At 23.9% G+C, this 14,555-nt stretch overlaps 1 protein-coding gene across 2 annotated transcripts in view; it reads left to right on the top strand.

Moving 5' to 3' along the window:
• afg2a (AFG2 AAA ATPase homolog A) overlaps positions 1–14,555 on the top strand; it is a 274,689-nt gene that overhangs the window by 11,170 nt on the left and 248,964 nt on the right. The window lies entirely within an intron of this gene.

Here is a 14,555-nt window from a genome sequence, read left to right on the forward strand (position 1 = left end):
GAACTCCTCCACTTGGGGCAAGAACTCCTCCCCAACCCGGAGATGGCACTCCACCCTTTTCCGGGCGAGAACCATGGACTCGGACTTGGAGGTGCTGATTCTCATCCCAGTCGCTTCACACTCGGCTGCGAACCGATCCAGTGAGAGCTGAAGATCCTGGCCAGATGAAGCCATCAGGACCACATCATCTGCAAAAAGCAGAGACCACCAAACCAGATCCCCTCAACGCCTTGACTGCGCCTAGAAATTCTGTCCATAAAAGTTATGAACAGAATGGGTGACAAAGGGCAGCCTTGGCGGAGTCCAACCCTCACTGGAAACGTGTCCGACTTACTGCCGGCAATGCGGACCAAGCTCTGACACTGATCATACAGGGAGCGGACCGCCACAATCAGACAGTCCGATACCCCATACTCTCTGAGCACTCCCCACAGGACTTCTCGAGGGACACGGTCGAATGCCTTCTCCAAGTCCACAAAACACATGTAGACTGGTTGGGCAAACTCCCATGCACCCTCAAGGACCCTGCCGAGAGTATATTGCTGGTCCACAGTTCCACGACCAGGACGAAAACCACACTGTTCCTCCTGAATCCGAGGTTCCACTATCCGGCGTAGCCTCCTCCCCAGTACACCTGAATAGACCTTACCGGGAAGGCTGAGGAGTGTGATCCCACGATAGTTAGAACACACCCTCCGGTTCCCCTTCTTAAAGAGAGGAACCACCACCCCGGTCTGCCAATCCAGAGGTACCGCCCCCGATGTCCACGCGATGCTGCAGAGTCTTGTCAACCAAGACAGCCCTACAGCATCCAGAGCCTTAAGGAACTCCGGGCGGATCTCATCTACCCCCGGGGCCTTGCCACCGAGGAGCTTTTTAACTACCTCAGCAACCTCAGCCCCAGAATCAAAATAGGAGAGCCCACCACAGATTCCCCAGGCACTGCTTCTTCATAGGAAGACGTGTTGGTGGGATTGAGGAGGTCTTCGAAGTATTCCCTCCACCGATCCACAACATCCGCAGTCGAGGTCAGCAGAACACCATCCTCGCCATACACGGTGTTGATAGTGCACTGCTCCCCCTTCCTGAGGCGGCGGATGGTGGTCCAGAATTGTTTCAAAGCCGTCCGGAAGTCGCTTTCCATGGCTTCCCCGAACTCCTCCCATGTCCGAGTTTTTGCCTCTGCGACCGCTGAAGCCGCACACCGCTTGGCCTGTCGGTACCTGTCCGCTGCCTCAGGAGTCCCATGAGCCAAAAGAACCCGATAGGACTCCTTCTTCAGCTTGACGGCATCCCTCACTGCCGGTGTCCACCAACGTAATATAATTCATTTTTTCCCTCTTTATTATGTATTATTGTTTTCTTGTTAAGTGTCCTCGTGCCTTATGAAAGATGCTAATTAATAATCTTAATAAAACATATTTTTTATTGTAATATAGAACAATATGACGTTAATCTTGTTGTATTACAATGTAATTTTGTAGCACTATAATTTTACTTTTTTCATCTTTTTATTATTGATTGTTTTATTATTGTCTTTTGAAAGATGCTAATAAATCATTAATATTGATATTATACTGGTATGTTTGTGTAATATAGTATATCATGACAGTATTCCTGTAATATCATTTTGAAGCATTATAATTTTACTTTTTTTCATTTAATAATTATTTTTTTTGCTTGTTAATTGTCCTTGTGACATTATTTTTGTAATATAAAAGTGTATTTCTGTAGAACTATAATTGTACTTTATTTAAATTATTATTAAGTGTTGTGTCTTTTGAAGGATGCTAATAATATAATTCTCATTTATATTATGCTGATAAAACATCATTTTGCAATATAGTTTATTATCACAGTATTCTTGTAATATAATTCATTTTTTTCCTCTTTATTATGTATTATTGTTTTCTTGTTAAGTGTCCTCGTGCCTTATGAAAGATGCTAATTAATAATCTTAATAAAACATATTTTTTATTGTAATATAGAACAATATGACGTTAATCTTGTTGTATTACAATGTAATTTTGTAGCACTATAATTTTACTTTTTTCATCTTTTTATTATTGATTGTTTTATTATTGTCTTTTGAAAGATGCTAATAAATCATTAATATTGATATTATACTGGTATGTTTGTGTAATATAGTATATCATGACAGTATTCCTGTAATATCATTTTGAAGCATTATAATTTAACTTTTTTTCATTTAATAATTTTTTTTTTGCTTGTTAATTGTCCTTGTGACATTATTTTAGTAATATAAAAGTGTATTTCCGTAGAACTATAATTGTACTTTATTTAAATTATTATTAAGTGTTGTGTCTTTTGAAGGATGCTAATAATATAATTTTTATTTATATTATGCTGATAAAACATCATTTTGCAATATAGTATATTATCACAGTATTCTTGTAATATAATTCATTTTTTTCCTCTTTATTATGTATTATTGTTTTCTTGTTAAGTGTCCTCGTGCCTTATGAAAGATGCTAATTAATAATCTTAATAAAACATATTTTTTATTGTAATATAGAACAATATGACGTTAATCTTGTTGTATTACAATGTAATTTTGTAGCAATATAATTTTACTTTTTTCATCTTTTTATTATTGTTTTATTATTGTCTTTTGAAAGATGCTAATAAATCATTAATATTGATATTATACTGGTATGTTTGTGTAATATAGTATATCATGACAGTATTCCTGTAATATCATTTTGAAGCATTATAATTTTACTTTTTTTCATTTAATAATGTTTTTTTTGCTTGTTAATTGTCCTTGTGACATTATTTTTGTAATATAAAAGTGTATTTCTGTAGAACTATAATTGTACTTTATTTAAATTATTATTAAGTGTTGTGTCTTTTGAAGGATGCTAATAATATAATTCTCATTTATATTATGCTGATAAAACATCATTTTGCAATATAGTTTATTATCACAGTATTCTTGTAATATAATTCATTTTTTTCCTCTTTATTATGTATTATTGTTTTCTTGTTAAGTGTCCTCGTGCCTTATGAAAGATGCTAATTAATAATCTTAATAAAACATATTTTTTATTGTAATATAGAACAATATGACGTTAATCTTGTTGTATTACAATGTAATTTTGTAGCACTATAATTTTACTTTTTTCATCTTTTTATTATTGATTGTTTTATTATTGTCTTTTGAAAGATGCTAATAAATCATTAATATTGATATTATACTGGTATGTTTGTGTAATATAGTATATCATGACAGTATTCCTGTAATATCATTTTGAAGCATTATAATTTAACTTTTTTTCATTTAATAATTTTTTTTTTGCTTGTTAATTGTCCTTGTGACATTATTTTAGTAATATAAAAGTGTATTTCCGTAGAACTATAATTGTACTTTATTTAAATTATTATTAAGTGTTGTGTCTTTTGAAGGATGCTAATAATATAATTTTTATTTATATTATGCTGATAAAACATCATTTTGCAATATAGTATATTATCACAGTATTCTTGTAATATAATTCATTTTTTTCCTCTTTATTATGTATTATTGTTTTCTTGTTAAGTGTCCTCGTGCCTTATGAAAGATGCTAATTAATAATCTTAATAAAACATATTTTTTATTGTAATATAGAACAATATGACGTTAATCTTGTTGTATTACAATGTAATTTTGTAGCAATATAATTTTACTTTTTTCATCTTTTTATTATTGTTTTATTATTGTCTTTTGAAAGATGCTAATAAATCATTAATATTGATATTATACTGGTATGTTTGTGTAATATAGTATATCATGACAGTATTCCTGTAATATCATTTTGAAGCATTATAATTTTACTTTTTTTCATTTAATAATGTTTTTTTTGCTTGTTAATTGTCCTTGTGACATTATTTTTGTAATATAAAAGTGTATTTCCGTAGAACTATAATTGTACTTTTTTAAAATTAATTATTATTAAGTGTTGTGTCTTTTGAAGGATGCTAATAATATAATTATTATTTATATTATGCTGATAAAACATCATTTTGCAATATAGTATATTATCACAGTATTCTTGTAATATAATTCATTAAAAATAATTCAATAAAAAATATGTTTTATTAAGATTATTAATTAGCATCTTTCATAAGGCACGAGGACACTTAACAAGAAAACAATAATACATAATAAAGAGGAAAAAAATGAATTATATTACAAGAATACTGTGATAATATACTATATTGCAAAATGATGTTTTATCAGCATAATATAAATAATTATATTATTAGCATCCTTCAAAAGACACAACACTTAATAATAATAATAATTTAAAAAAAGTACAATTATAGTTCTACAAAAATACACTTTTATATTACAAAAATAATGTCACAAGGACAATTAACATGCAAAAAAAAAATTATTAAATGAAAAAAAGTAAAATTATAATGCTTCAAAATGATATTACAGGAATACTGTCATGATATACTATATTACACAAACATACCAGTATAATATCAATATTAATGATTTATTAGCATCTTTCAAAAGACAATAATAAAACAATCAATAATAAAAAGATGAAAAAAGTAAAATTATAGTGCTACAAAATTACATTGTAATACAACAAGATTAACGTCATATTGTTCTATATTACAATAAAAAATATGTTTTATTAAGATTATTAATTAGCATCTTTCATAAGGCACGAGGACACTGAACAAGAAAACAATAATACATAATAAAGAGGAAAAAAATGAATTATATTACAAGAATACTGTGATAATATACTATATTGCAAAATGATGTTTTATCAGCATAATATAAATAATAATTATATTATTAGCATCCTTCAAAAGACACAACACTTAATAATAATAATAATTTAAAAAAAAGTACAATTATAGTTCTACGGAAATACACTTTTATATTACAAAAATAATGTCACAAGGACAATTAAGAAGCAAAAAAATATATATTAAATGAAAAAAAGTAAAATTATAATGCTTCAAAATGATATTACAGGAATACTGTCATGATATACTATATTACACAAACATACCAGTATAATATCAATATTAATGATTTGTTAGCATCTTTCAAAAGACAATAATAAAACAATCAATAATAAAAAGATGAAAAAAGTAAAATTATAGTGCTACAAAATTACATTGTAATACAACAAGATTAACGTCATATTGTTCTATATTACAATAAAAAAAAATGTTTTATTAAGATTATTAATTAGCATCTTTCATAAGGCACGAGGACACTTAACAAGAAAACAATAATACATAATAAAGAGGAAAAAAATGAATTATATTACAAGAATACTGTGATAATATACTATATTGCAAAATGATGTTTTATCAGCATAATATAAATAATAATTATATTATTAGCATCCTTCAAAAGACACAACACTTAATAATAATAATAATTTAAAAAAAGTACAATTATAGTTCTACGGAAATACACTTTTGTATTACAAAAATAATGTCACAAGGACAATTAACATGCAAAAAAAAAATTATTAAATGAAAAAAAGTACAATTATAATGCTTCAAAATGATATTACAGGAATACTGTCATGATATACTATATTACAAAAACATACCAGTATAATATCATTATTAATGATTTATTAGCATCTTTCCAAAGACAATAATAAAACAATCAATAATAAAAAGATGAAAAAAGTAAAATTATAGTGCTACAAAATGACATTGTTACATCACAAGATTAACGTCATATTGTTCTATATTACAATAAAAAATATGTTTTATTAAGATTATTAATTAGCATCTTTCGTAAGGCACGAGGACACTTAACAAGAAAACAATAATACATAATAAAGAGGAAAAAAATGAATTATATTACAAGAATACTGTGATAATATACTATATTGCAAAATGATGTTTTATCAGCATAATATAAATAATAATTATATTATTAGCATCCTTCAAAAGACACAACACTTAATAATAATAATAATTTAAAAAAAGTACAATTATAGTTCTACAAAAATACACTTTTATATTACAAAAATAATGTCACAAGGACAATTAACAAGCAAAAAAAAAAATTATTAAATGAAAAAAAGTAAAATTATAATGCTTCAAAATGATATTACAGGAATACTGTCATGATATACTATATTACACAAACATACCAGTATAATATCAATATTAATGATTTATTAGCATCTTTCAAAAGACAATAATAAAACAATCAATAATAAAAAGATGAAAAAAGTAAAATTATAGTGCTACAAAATGACATTGTAATACAACAAGATTAACGTCATATTGTTCTATATTACAATAAAAAATATGTTTTATTAAGATTATTAATTAGCATCTTTCATAAGGCACGAGGACACTGAACAAGAAAACAATAATACATAATAAAGAGGAAAAAAATGAATTATATTACAAGAATACTGTGATAATATACTATATTGCAAAATGATGTTTTATCAGCATAATATAAATAATAATTATATTATTAGCATCCTTCAAAAGACACAACACTTAATAATAATAATAATTTAAAAAAAGTACAATGATAGTTCTACAGAAATACACTTTTATATTACTAAAATAATGTCACAAGGACAATTAACAAGCAAAAAAAAAATTATTAAATGAAAAAAAGTAAAATTATAATGCTTCAAAATGATATTACAGGAATACTGTCATGATATACTATATTACACAAACATACCAGTATAATATCAATATTAATGATTTATTAGCATCTTTCAAAAGACAATAATAAAACAATCAATAATAAAAAGATGAAAAAAGTAAAATTATATTGCTACAAAATTACATTGTAATACAACAAGATTAACGTCATATTGTTCTATATTACAATAAAAAATGTTTTATTAAGATTATTAATTAGCATCTTTCATAAGGCACGAGGACACTGAACAAGAAAACAATAATACATAATAAAGAGGAAAAAAATGAATTATATTACAAGAATACTGTGATAATATACTATACTGCAAAATTATGTTTTATCAGCATAATATAAATAATAATTATATTATTAGCATCCTTCAAAAGACACAACACTTAATAATAATAATAATTTAAAAAAAGTACAATTATAGTTCTACGGAAATACACTTTTATATTACGAAAATAATGTCACAAGGACAATTAAGAAGCAAAAAAAAAATTATTAAATGAAAAAAAGTAAAATTATAATGCTTCAAAATGATATTACAGGAATACTGTCATGATATACTATATTACACAAACATACCAGTATAATATCAATATTAATACTTTATTAGCATCTTTCAAAAGACAATAATAAAACAATCAATAATAAAAAGATGAAAAAAGTAAAATTATAGTGCTACAAAATTACATTGTAATATCACAAGATTAACGTCATACTGTTCTATATTATAGTAAAAAATATGTTTTATTAAGATTATTAATTAGCATCTTTCATAAGGCACAAGGACACTTAACAAGAAAACAATAATACATAATAAAGAGGAAAAAAATGAATTATATTACAAGAATACTGTGATAATATACTATATCGCAAAATGATGTTTTATCAGCATAATATAAATAATTATATTATTAGCATCCTTCAAAAGACACAACACTTAATAATAATAATAATTTTAAAAAAGTACAATTATAGTTGTACGGAAATACACTTTTATATTACTAAAATAATGTCACAAGGACAATTAACAAGCAAAAAAAAAATTATTAAATGAAAAAAAGTAAAATTATAATGCTTCAAAAATGATATTACAGGAATACTGTCATGATATACTATATTACACAAACATACCAGTATAATATCAATATTAATGATTTATTAGCATCTTTCAAAAGACAATAATAAAACAATAATAAAAAGATGAAAAAAGTAAAATTATAGTGCTACAAAATTACATTGTAATACAACAAGATTAACGTCATATTGTTCTATATTACAATAAAAAATATGTTTTATTAAGATTATTAATTAGCATCTTTCATAAGGCACGAGGACACTTAACAAGAAAACAATAATACATAATAAATAGGAAAAAAAAGAATTATATTACAAGAATACTGTGATAATATACTATACTGCAAAATGATGTTTTATCAGCATAATATAAATACTAATTAAATTATTAGCATCCTTCAAAAGACACAACACTTAATAATAAAAATAATAATAAAAAAAGTACAATTATAGTTCTACGGAAATACACTTTTATATTACAAAAATAATGTCACAAGGACAATTAACAAGCAAAAAAAAAATGATTAAATGAAAAAAAGTAAAATTATAATGCTTCAAAATGATATTACAGGAATACTGTCATGATATACTATATTACACAAACATACCAGTATAATATCAATATTAATGATTTATTAGCATCTTTCGAAAGACAATAATAAAACAATCAATAATAAAAAGATGAAAAAAGTAAAATTATAGTGCGACAAAATTACATTGTAATACAACAAGATTAACGTCATATTGTTCTATATTATAATAAAAAAATATGTTTTATTAAGATTATTAATTAGCATCTTTCATAAGGCACGAGGACACTGAACAAGAAAACAATAATACATAATAAAGAGGAAAAAAATGAATTATATTACAAGAATACTGTGATAATATACTATATTGCAAAATGATGTTTTATCAGCATAATATAAATAATAATTATATTATTAGCATCCTTCAAAAGACACAACACTTAATAATAATAATAATTAAAAAAAGTACAATTATAGTTCTACAGAAATACACTTTTATATTACTAAAATAATGTCACAAGGACAATTAACAAGCAAAAAAAAAATTATTAAATGAAAAAAAGTAAAATTATAATGCTTCAAAATGATATTACAGGAATACTGTCATGATATACTATATTACACAAACATACCAGTATAATATCAATATTAATGATTTATTAGCATCTTTCAAAAGACAATAATAAAACAATCAATAATAAAAAGATGAAAAAAGTAAAATTATATTGCTACAAAATTACATTGTAATACAACAAGATTAACGTCATATTGTTCTATATTACAATAAAAAATGTTTTATTAAGATTATTAATTAGCATCTTTCATAAGGCACGAGGACACTTAACAAGAAAACAATAATACATAATAAAGAGGAAAAAAATGAATTATATTACAAGCATACTGTGATAATATACTATACTGCAAAATGATGTTTTATCAGCATAATATAAATACTAATTAAATTATTAGCATCCTTCAAAAGACACAACACTTAATAATAATAATAATAAAAAAAAGTACAATTATAGTTCTACGGAAATACACTTTTATATTACGAAAATAATGTCACAAGGACAATTAAGAAGCAAAAAAAAAATTATTAAATGAAAAAAAGTAAAATTATAATGCTTCAAAATGATATTACAGGAATACTGTCATGATATACTATATTACACAAACATACCAGTATAATATCAATATTAATACTTTATTAGCATCTTTCAAAAGACAATAATAAAACAATCAATAATAAAAAGATGAAAAAAGTAAAATTATAGTGCTACAAAATTACATTGTAATACAACAAGATTAACGTCATATTGTTCTATATTGCAATAAAAAATATGTTTTATTAAGATTATTAATTAGCATCTTTCATAAGGCACAAGGACACTTAACAAGAAAACAATAATACATAATAAAGAGGAAAAAAAAGAATTATATTACAAGAATACTGTGATAATATACTATATTGCAAAATGATGTTTTATCAGCATAATATAAATAATAATTATATTATTAGCATCCTTCAAAAGACACAACACTTAATAATAATAATAATTTAAAAAAAATACACATATAGTTGTACGGAAATACACTTTTATATTACTAAAATAATGTAACAAGGACAATTAACATGCAAAAAAAAAAAATTATTAAATGAAAAAAAGTAAAATTATAATGCTTCAAAATGATATTACAGGAATACTGTCATGATATACTATATTACAAAAACATACCAGTATAATATCAATATTAATGATTTATTAGCATCTTTCAAAAGACAATAATAAAACAATCAATAATAAAAAGATGAAAAAAGTAAAATTATATTGCTACAAAATTACATTGTAATACAACAAGATTAACGTCATATTGTTCTATATTACAATAAAAAAAATGTTTTATTAAGATTATTAATTAGCATCTTTCATAAGGCACGAGGACACTGAACAAGAAAACAATAATACATAATAAAGAGGAAAAAAATGAATTATATTACAAGAATACTGTGATAATATACTATATTGCAAAATGATGTTTTATCAGCATAATATAAATAATAATTATATTATTAGCATCCTTCAAAAGACACAACACTTAATAATAATTTAAAAAAAGTACAATTATAGTTCTACGGAAATACACTTTTATATTACAAAAATAATGTCACAAGGACAATTAACAAGCAAAAAAAAAATTATTAAATGAAAAAAAGTAAAATTATAATGCTTCAAAATGATATTACAGGAATACTGTCATGATATACTATATTACACAAACATACCAGTATAATATCAATATTAATGATTTATTAGCATCTTTCAAAAGACAATAATAAAACAATCAATAATAAAAAGATGAAAAAAGTAAAATTATATTGCTACAAAATCACATTGTTATATCACAAGATTAACGTCATATTGTTCTATATTACAATAAAAAATATGTTTTATTAAGATTATTAATTAGCATCTTTCATAAGGCACGAGGACACTTAACAAGAAAACAATAATACATAATAAAGAGGACAACAATTAATTATATTACAAGAATACTGTGATAATATACTATATTGCAAAATGATGTTTTATCAGCATAATATAAATAATAATTATATTATTAGCATCCTTCAAAAGACACAACACTTAATAATAATAATAATTTAAAAAAAGTACAATTATAGTTCTACGGAAATACACTTTTATATTACAAAAATAATGTCACAAGGACAATTCACAAGCAAAAAAAAAATTATTAAATGAAAAAAAGTAAAATTATAATCCTTCAAAAATGATATTACAGGAATACTGTCATGATATACTATATTACAAAAACATAGCAGTATAATGTCAATATTAATGATTTATTAGCATCTTTCAAAAGACAATAATAAAACAATAATAAAAAGATGAAAAAAGTAAAATTATAGTGCTACAAAATTACATTGTAATACAGCAAGATTAACGTCATATTGTTCTATATTACAATAAAAAATATGTTTTATTAAGATTATTAATTAGCATCTTTCATAAGGCACGAGGACACTTAACAAGAAAACAATAATGCATAATAAAGAGGAAAAAAATGAATTATATTACAAGAATACTGTGATAATATACTATATTGCAAAATGATGTTTTATCAGCATAATATAAATAATAATTATATTATTAGCATCCTTCAAAAGACACAACACTTAATAATAATTAATTTAAAAAAAGTACAATTATAGTTCTACAAAAATACACTTTTATATTACAAAAATAATGTCACAAGGACAATTAACAAGCAAAAAAAAAAAATATTAAATGAAAAAAAGTAAAATTATAATGCTTCAAAATGATATTACAGGAATACTGTCATGATATACTATATTACACAAACATACCAGTATAATATCAATATTAATGATTTATTAGCATCTTTCCAAAGACAATAATAAAACAATCAATAATAAAAAGATGAAAAAAGTAAAATTATAGTGCTACAAAATTACATTGTAATACAACAAGATTAACGTCATATTGTTCTATATTACAATAAAACATGTTTTATTAAGATTATTAATTAGCATCTTTCATAAGGCACGAGGACACTTAACAAGAAAACAATAATACATAATAAAGAGGAAAAAAATGAATTATATTACAAGAATACTGTGATAATATACTATATTGCAAAATGATGTTTTATCAGCATAATATAAATAATAATTATATTATTAGCATCCTTCAAAAGACACAACACTTAATAATAATAATAATTTAAAAAAAGTACAATTATAGTTCTACAAAAATACACTTTTATATTACAAAAATAATGTCACAAGGACAATTAACATGCAAAAAAAAAATTATTAAATGAAAAAAAGTAAAATTATAATGCTTCAAAATGATATCACAGGAATACTGTCATGATATACTATATTACACAAACATACCAGTATAATATCAATATTAATGATTTATTAGCATCTTTCAAAAGACAATAATAAAACAATCAATAACAAAAAGATGAAAAAAGTAAAATTATAGTGCTACAAAATTACATTGTAATACAACAAGATTAACGTCATATTGTTCAATATTACATTAAAAAATATGTTTTATTAAGATTATTAATTAGCATCTTTCATAAGGCACGAGGACACTTAACAAGAAAACAATAATACATAATAAAGAGGAAAAAATGAATTATATTACAAGAATACTGTGATAATATACTATATTGCAAAATGATGTTTTATCAGCATAATATAAATAATCATTATATTATTAGCATCCTTCAAAAGACACAACACTTAATAATAATAATTTAAAAAAAAAAGTACAATTATAGTTCTACGGAAATACACTTTTATATTACAAAAATAATGTCACAAGGACAATTAACAAGCAAAAAAAAAAGTATTAAATGAAAAAAAGTAAAATTATTATGCTTCAAAATGATATTACAGGAATACTGTCATGATATACTATATTACACAAACATACCAGTATAATATCAATATTAATGATTTATTAGCATCTTTCCAAAGACAATAATAAAACAATCAATAATAAAAAGATGAAAAAAGTAAAATTATAGTGCTACAAATCACATTGTTATATCACAAGATTAACGTCATATTGTTCTATATTACAATAAAAAAATATGTTTTATTAAGATTATTAATTAGCATCTTTCATAAGGCACGAGGACACTTAACAAGAAAACAATAATACATAATAAAGAGGAACAAAATGAATTATATTACAAGAATACTGTGATAATATACTATATTGCAAAATGATGTTTTATCAGCATAATATAAATAATAATTATATTATTAGCATCCTTCAAAAGACACAACACTTAATAATAATAATAATTTAAAAAAAGTACAATTATAGTTCTACGGAAATACACTTTTATATTACAAAAATAATGTCACAAGGACAATTAACAAGCAAAAAAAAAAATTATTAAATGAAAAAAAGGAAAATTATAATGCTTCAAAATGATATTACAGGAATACTGTCATGATATACTATATTACACAAACATACCAGTATAATATCAATATTAATGATTTATTAGCATCTTTCAAAAGACAATAATAAAACAATCAATAATAAAAAGATGAAAAAAGTAAAATTATAGTGCTACAAAATTACATTGTAATACAACAAGATTAATGTCATATTGTTCTATATTACAATAAAAAATGTTTTATTAAGATTATTAATTAGCATCTTTCATAAGGCACGAGGACACCTAACAAGAGAACAATAATACATAATAAAGAGGGAAAAAATGAATTATATTACAAGAATACTGTGATAATATACTATATTGCAAAATGATGTTTTATCAGCATAATATAAATAATTATATTATTAGCATCCTTCAAAAGACACAACACTTAATAATAATTAATTTAAAAAAAAGTACAATTATAGTTCTACGGAAATACACTTTTATATTACAAAAATAATGTCACAAGGACAATTAACAAGCTACAAAAAAATTATTAAATGAAAAAAAGTACAATTATAATGCTTCAAAATGATATTACAGGAATACTGTCATGATATACTATATTACACAAACATACCAGTATAATATCAATATTAATAATTTATTGGCATCTTTCAAAAGACAATAATAAAACAATCAATAATAAAAAGATGAAAAAAGTAAAATTATAGTGCTACAAAATTACATTGTAATACAACAAGATTAACGTCATATTGTTCTATATTACAATAAAACATATGTTTTATTAAGATTATTAATTAGCATCTTTCATAAGGCACGAGGACACTGAACAAGAAAACAATAATACATAATATAGAGGAAAAAATGAATTATATTACAAGAATACTGTGATAATATACTATATTGCAAAAACATGTTATTTCAGTATAATACCAATATTAATTTATGAGCATCCTTCGAAAGAAAAAATAAATAAAAAATACATCAAATTATTTTTTTTTAATAATGCATTAAAATGACATTGCAATGTTACAATAATACTGTCATACTACATTACAAAAACATGTTTTATGGGAGTAATATCAATATTTAAATATTAGCATCCTTTGAATTGACGCATAATAAAAAAAAAATGTAAATGTAAAATTATAATGCATTAAAATTACATTGCAATATGGCAGGAATACTGTCTTAAAATACTTCATAAAAACACGTTTTAGTAGTATAATATCAATATGAATTTATTAGCATCTTTCAATATACATAAGAACACTTAACAAAAAAAACATGTATAA

The sequence above is a fragment of the Nerophis lumbriciformis genome, linkage group LG16, assembly GCF_033978685.3.
Source record: "Nerophis lumbriciformis linkage group LG16, RoL_Nlum_v2.1, whole genome shotgun sequence".
NCBI classification, from domain to species: domain Eukaryota; kingdom Metazoa; phylum Chordata; class Actinopteri; order Syngnathiformes; family Syngnathidae; genus Nerophis; species Nerophis lumbriciformis.